The sequence below is a fragment of the Aricia agestis genome, chromosome 16 (assembly GCF_905147365.1).
Source record: "Aricia agestis chromosome 16, ilAriAges1.1, whole genome shotgun sequence".
In the NCBI taxonomy this organism is placed as follows: domain Eukaryota; kingdom Metazoa; phylum Arthropoda; class Insecta; order Lepidoptera; family Lycaenidae; genus Aricia; species Aricia agestis.
In genome coordinates, this window is record NC_056421.1 from 13608437 (window position 1) to 13616068 (window position 7632).

Consider the following 7632-nt stretch of genomic DNA (forward strand, 5'->3'; position numbering starts at 1 on the left):
ATAGCGGACTACAGGTACAGACTACAGGTACACGGCATTCCAAATTGGAGTTAGCAATTAAAACTTGCTCACAAAGGGAGGCGGAGATTTCAACATGCGAGGGTTTTCGTCGCTTTGTGCTACATCCAGGTAATGTCTAGGAACTAGTTGTGAGAACACGACAAACGTAATGAAGGTTAGATACTACAATTTAGGAATTGATTAAAGACAAAATATTATGCAACATGTATTTTGTTACGTAGTAGAGCCATGCTTCGGCACGCATGGGCCGGCTCGACCGGAGAAATACCACGGGCTCACAGAAATCCGGCGTGAAATAGCGCTTGCGCTGTGTTTCGCCGAGTGAGTGAATTTACCGGACGCCAAATCCCCTACCCTTTTCACTGCCCTACCCTTTTCTATTCCCTTCCTTACCCTCCCCTATTTCCTATTAAAAAGCCGGCAATGCACCTGCAGCTCTTCTGATGTTGCGAGTGTCCATGGGCGACGGAAGTTGCTTTCCATCAGATGACCCGTTTGCTCATTTGCCCCCATATTTCATAAAAAAAATGTTCTAGCTGATGTCGCCTTAATTTAAATTTAATTTCGCCTTAATTTAAAATTCATTTACACCGCAACTCGCGAGAACCGTAATTTTTTCTGAAATCCTCCTATCCAATGTCATATTCTGTCTCTCAAGACTCAAAGTATCCCCACACCGAATCTCATATAATTCGTTCAGCTGTTTCAGGGTGAACTTTCGCATTAATAATATTAGTCAGGATTAGATATCTATAATAATCTGTCATCAAAACAAGTTACTATTCTTTCAACGGTCTGTATCAATGTTGGTCTCTACACGTTGGACCAATGCAAACGATTATGGATGTAGAGGTATGTTATAGGGACATAGTACTCGTTTATGATTGCCCAGGATTCCTAGGCAGATGACGGACCTAAGTAATTTGGTCGCGTAGAGTCAAACCCATCTGACCGATCACAGCTAACATTGAATTGACATAAGCCGACCACATGACGTAGGTCCGTCAACTGTCTAGGAATCAATTTCCTCGATGGTACATGCTACTAGCTTCGCAATCCTGGCTATCCATCAACCCACGTTTAAGCCTCGTTAAAAGAGCTGCGAAGTGCGAACTATCAATATTTTCAGCGATTCGTTTATTTTGGTGACGAGAACAATATGGCCGAACCAGTGAACGTTTTAATTAATCCAAATAAAATACCAAACCAGTGATGTGGAAACGCGATGATGTGTGATAAATACTAGATATTATAATGGAGGAATGAATAAATGGTAAAAACCAGCTGGAATAAAGATTTAAAATAATTATTAAACGTAATTAATAATATGTGATATATCTAGGTAACTGGAACGTGTTTTACTCTCGTAGATAAGAAATAATGTATTTTTTTTTACTTTTCATCCCGGAAAAAAGTAAAATTACCGGGCGATAAACGAATTTTGGTTCAACGGATTTCCTGGCGTCATCTAGTAATATCATACAGCAGTGGTAAAATTGCACAAAACTTTATAAAAAGAGTTGTGAATGACGAAATAAAGCAAATTAAGTTGTTAGCTCTTATGAACCTAGTTCAGTTACATCTAATAAACCAGTTCTTCAGGCACCCTCGTGAGAAAGGTTAAGACGACGCGAAGGGTGATCTTGAATGGGAACATTATAGGACAATACTTGATTTTCGATCGATATTAAAGATCGTGCAGGGTATACTTAAGTGCCACACACGTTTGGGTAATTTCGTCAATCTTTTGTCTCCTAAATATAGTGGGTGTAAGTATAAGTGATGAAGCGGCGTCAATTTTTAAGGTTATGTAATAACCATAAAGAATCAAAATTAAGATTGTGGTACTGTCAGGATCTTAGGCACATGGATGTGCCCACAATCCACATGCAATCTTTTTTTAAATAAGACACCTTATGATAATACATCATAATGATCGAAACGAAGCCGAAATAATATGCTATGAAAGTAACAAATTGGTCAAAATAATCCAATGATATAACCGTTAATGCAATCGATATTTACCCAGAGTTAACTTTAACTTACAAAGTAACTGAAACTCAGATCTGCGCAAGTGGACTTAATAGAATTAGGAAAGCGAACATACACCCGTACAAGCTTATTACAATAGTGGAATCTGTAAGGCGGACGTAGCATAATATATCCTACAGGATGTAACAAAACTAAGTGATAATACTTTAGGGTGTATAATTATGACTTAGTATTGATTTTTTTTTAAGAATTTGGGGGTAAACGAACAAACGGGTCACCTGATGGAATTAAGCAACTACCGTGGCCCATGAACACTCGCAACATCAAAAGAGTAGCAGATGTGTTGTCAGCCTTTTAAGAGGTACGAATACCTTCTTGAACGTTTGTAGGTTCTATTGGTCCGGAAATACTGCTGGCGGCAGTTCCTTTCAGAGTTTTAGTGTGCGTGGCAGAAAGTTACGCAAAAACGTACGGTGGAAGACAGTCACTCATCAAGGTGATAACTGATGAGGATTTCATATTATTCGCGTGGAACGATAGCGAAATGTTGCTGGAGGAGGAATTAGTTTATTTGAACAACTCTTCTCCTTTGTTCCACCCTTTATATTAGTAGTAGGATGAGCAAGGCACATGTAATATAGGTTATGCACACATTGGCTAAGTGAATTATTCGCAATCTATCCGGACTGAGAGCCTGCACCTTGGGCAAACAGTGGCCGGCGAATCCGACAAGAAACCTACACGCCATACACGCTTCGGTTTACCGGAGAGGTCTAACTGCGCAGTAGCTCTACCATGAGGTTTAAAGCTTTAGTATTTATCAATACTTGATACCGACTACGTAAAATACCGACTACGTAAAATTTTTAGTATGGCGATTTTAGTTCCGCAAGTGACCGCTAGAGGCGCTGTAAAATTTGCCATACTAAAAATTTGCGTAGTCGGTATCAAGTATCGATAAAAAGTATAGCTTTAAACCTCATGGTAGAGCTACAGGTGACCTGGGGAATAAACCTGTGGGCTGTGGCCTGTGCAGTTCGATTGATACCAGCGTAGGCACAGGCGGCCTCTCCGGTAAACCGTATCATATTATATTATGGCGTACATAACATGCTTAGTCCTTACTAAGACAATCAACGAATAGCCTGGGCCTGCTGTTACACCGATAACGAACGTTTGGAAGAATATCGATCCATTTGAGAATAACTACAGACAAAGAGTTATGCGGAAATAAAATTGACAAAATCGAACCACGAGTATAAGCCATAAGGAAAAATAAAATATCGATAAATCATTGTAAAATAATATTAAAGAATAGATTTCTCTAACGTACAAAAACACTCTACGGTAATACTTCTAATAAAACTTAAAGTAACAAGTTTAAGAGTGTGGGAATCAAATCAAAGGAAAATTTTAAAAATAAATCCAACTACCAGCTGTGAAACAACATATTTTTGTATTTATACCGTATAAAACTACATAATAAAATGTACTTTATTAAGTCTTAACTTTAGCTATAACATTATGGATACAATATTATTTCATATAGATATAGATACAATACAATATTATTTCCTAACCTGCGAAAATTGTACAGTTAATTAGTAAAGTAAGTAAAAGTATTAAGACCTAACGTATTTCTACAAATAATATTGCTTACATCTTTCCAAGCATCCACTGCTTTTATTTTTCCAGCATTCATCCACGATGTTCGTATCGGTGTAAGCAGCAGCTATATAGTTGAGAGTTGTAGAATAACACGCTATTCAGTATTGAGAGACTAATGGCAGCGTTAATTAAACCGACAATTAATACGGAACCGATTTATTGTTCGCGGAACGCGCTTGTCTTACAGCGCTGTGGAGATCAAAAGAGTTGAATCAAAGGAATGGCTGTATCGAGAGAATATACATTATAATTAATATTGATATACTAACTACAAAGTATTCATGTTGTGTTTGTAAATTAATGATACATTCTGTTTAATCTAAACTTTACTAGATTTACCGAAATGTTAGAGGTTAGAGGTTACCGTGCGAGTTTCTTACGCCGGTTCTTCTCGGCGGGGTAGTTCCCGAACCGGTGGTAGGCAACGTAGTTTCTTCGTTCGACTTTCAAAAAGTGTATCATGATACCCATTTTGAATAAAAAGATATTTTATTTTATTTTATTAATTGTTACTGACTACTTTAGATTAATTTTAAGAACTTATTACAACGCAAAAGTAATAATTATTTCTATTATGTCACTTCCTCGAGCTAAATCTGCTACGTGGGAGAGCAATGCTTCGGCACGAATGGGCCGGCTCGGCCGGAGAAATACCACGTCCTCACAGAAAACCGGCGTGAAACAGCGCTTGCGCTGTGTTTCGCCGAGTGAGTGAGTTTACCGGAGGCCCAATCCCCTACCCTATTCCCATCCCTACCCTCCCCTATTACCCTATTCCCTCTTAAAAGGCCGGCAACGCACCTGCAGCTCTTCTGATGCTGCGAGTGTCCACGGGCGACGGAAGTTGCTTTCCATTAGGTGATCCGTTTGCTCGTTTGCCCCCTTATTTAATAAAAACTACTGAAGCGATATTAGTTAAATTTTGCATGGTAAACCTACTTTGCGGGACTTTGCTTAATTTTTACTACCCCCTCTAAGCCGATTCATTCACTTTCCTACTAAACTTCTACTACTCTTGCCTAATTAATGACAACGAGATATCTCACTCTACATGTTTTCTCGGTGTTTGATGGTTTGTCTCTTCATCTCTATTGACCCTAGCATGACAAACATTTTTTCTCGCGTAAATCTATCATCGAAATAACACATTTTTATAGAGTTTTGTCGAGATAATGTCGAGATTTTGACATTATGAGATGAGTAGTTTTTAATTATCTCGAGAGTCGAGAGTGAGATATCTCGTTGGCGTATGCTAGGCAGGCTGGTCTGCTACTCATACTACTTATCTCAACTTCGCTTTATTGATCCAGTGAAATCATTATGCGGATACACCAGGGGTGAGAGAAATTGAAAATAGGTATTTGAAAATGTATTGCTGTCTCACCAATCTCAAGTCTCCCACCGCAGAGCGCGATAGAGACAATACGACAAAAGTTCTAATAAAAGAACAGAAAATCTTCGATTCGTTGTCCGCTGATTCCTTCTCTAAAACTTAACCGATTTAAGTACTTTTTTCATTAAGAATTAAAGAATGGCTTGAACTGTGTTCCTATGTTTTATTTTTTTGTATATTTTAGCCAGTTTTGTTTTCTGGGTGTTTGAACACAGAGGAAAATCTGGCCATTTTTTTGGGTTTTTGGACGTTCTTATCTTTTTTAATAATAAAATTATGTAAAAAAAGAAAACATAGGGACATGCTAATAGTGGCCATAGAAATTCAGGAAAAAAATCATAACTCTACCGGCATTATTCAGGGAGGAAACAGGGGACAACGTTTGTATGGAAAAACGGCGGTGTGGACTCCTCTTAAGACGGGCACTTTCGTTTTTACCATTTTCCCTGTAACTAATCCGCTACGCTCGATCGCAGTGAAAACTGGCGGGTCAAACTAACTACACCTTTTCCTTTCACTGATTAATTTGCTCACGTATAAAATAAACAGAAACTTTAAAAATCCCTTTTTTACAGTTTTTCCCAACCTTTTTCCGCCACGGACCTCTAGAAAATCAGATACAGTTTTTAGGGACCCCATAATAAAATAAACAGCAAAAAAATCTGATTATGTATGGTCCAGGGATGACACCGCGGACCTCGATACGTATACGCGGACCACAGGTTCGGAAACACTGCTTTAATATAAAAATCTCAATAAACCCTATTACTTACTTATCGTTATCATTTACTTTAAAGGACTTCTGATAATATTTAGCTTAGTTCTTACCCGACTAAGGTAAAGCCAAAAGGAAGAGTAGTGAAAATTAAATCATTGCTCTAGTAAATTAATTTGGACCAAAACTCTGCGGGATTTGTACCTGAAGTCTTGAATTAATACTTATAATATAGAAATCGATTGTTTTAGATAGAAAAACCAAATATTTTACTTTTAATTAATATACATAGGTATAAGACGTAATCCGGCTAAACTCTACAAATGTAATAAAAAAGAACTAAAAAGTAAGTTGCTTAGGTCCGCTGGCTCTGATCTTTGTTAAATTTACTTGGTATTTGAAAGGATAGGAAACATAACATCGAAACCAACGTTAACTTTTAACAAGTAGTTAAGTTTAAGCGAGTGGCAGAAACATAGTCCAACATAGGTCCAACATCAATAAAAAACCATCCACATTAAATCACTTGTAACATCGCGTGGGGTCGCACATGTTCAACCCCACACCCCACACCCCTCGCCCCATTTCCCCTGTGCCAGTGTAACGCGACCCCACGAATGGGGTGATTTTTTCTATTAATGCCCGGCATGTAATTTCTGTTTATCGCACTACACAGATGTCTTGTAAAGGACGGTAATCTAGGGGAAGTATCTAGCAAGTGTTTTAAAACGACGCTCTCAATTGATACCAAGAGACGAGTCACAAAATTTCGTAATATCTATTAGCTTTGTCCACATTGTGCCTTTTTCTGTTCATCAAGGGCATGCCTTATAGAGCTGTCAACAGCGAACGTAGGGCATGCCCGTAACGAACGTTGAAATCGTAGCGCGCGCTATAACACTTTTCTTTCAACGCGGGTGGATTTTGACGCGCGTCACGGACATGCCACATCTTCGCTGTTGACTGCGCTATAACGCATGCCCTTGTTGAACAAAAAAAGGCACAATGTGGACAAAGCTAATGTCTTTATATGTTTTGTAAATAGCCCCATAGTTCGGACGGTATATTTCATTGTTATAGTTTAATTACTTCTGTCATATCTGGAATACGTTTCAACTACTCTAACGCCTAACACGATTCTATTGTTCTGCCATAAGTGCTGGTAAACACGTTTTAATCTGCTCCAGTATCCAGTTTTAGCGCGGCATGTACCGTATCTACAATTTCTAGGCCAAAAAATCAGCTCAAAAGGTTTCAAAGCCATCACAAAATGCTTGTAAAATGTTCGATTGAGTGACATACGCTTAAGTGCCTCTTTCACAGATTCCCTAATACTACAGTAGCCTACAACACCCTTTAATTATTCCGATAAAATCTCTTAATATGACGACGCCGACAGCTCCCATAATAGGACAATGTGTCCAAAAACTATCCCAACCGCTTTTTACAAGGACCCTCGTAGAACAATAGATCCCCAACTGGGCATTGTATTGGGCCCTTTTAGTTGGAGTATTATCTAAGTTTCACACATACCAAACGGACCACTTGAAGCAAAAAGTAAAGGACGGAGGGAAGCGGTTGGACTGATCGCAAGCCGACCTGACGGACTTATTTGGTGCATTAGAGCCAGTCCACACGGCGCGTTGCGTCAGCGTTGCGTCGACGCAGCGCTGCCGTTTGACGGATAGCCGGCAACACGGTCGTCGGTGTCGTCTACACCCCCTCACGTTTCGTCTCGGGGGCTGCTGTCTGTCATGTGTGCGTTGCTAATTGCAACGACGCAGCGCGCCGTGTGAACACCTAGGTTATTTGTATGTAAAACAACGCAACGGCAGCGCTGCGT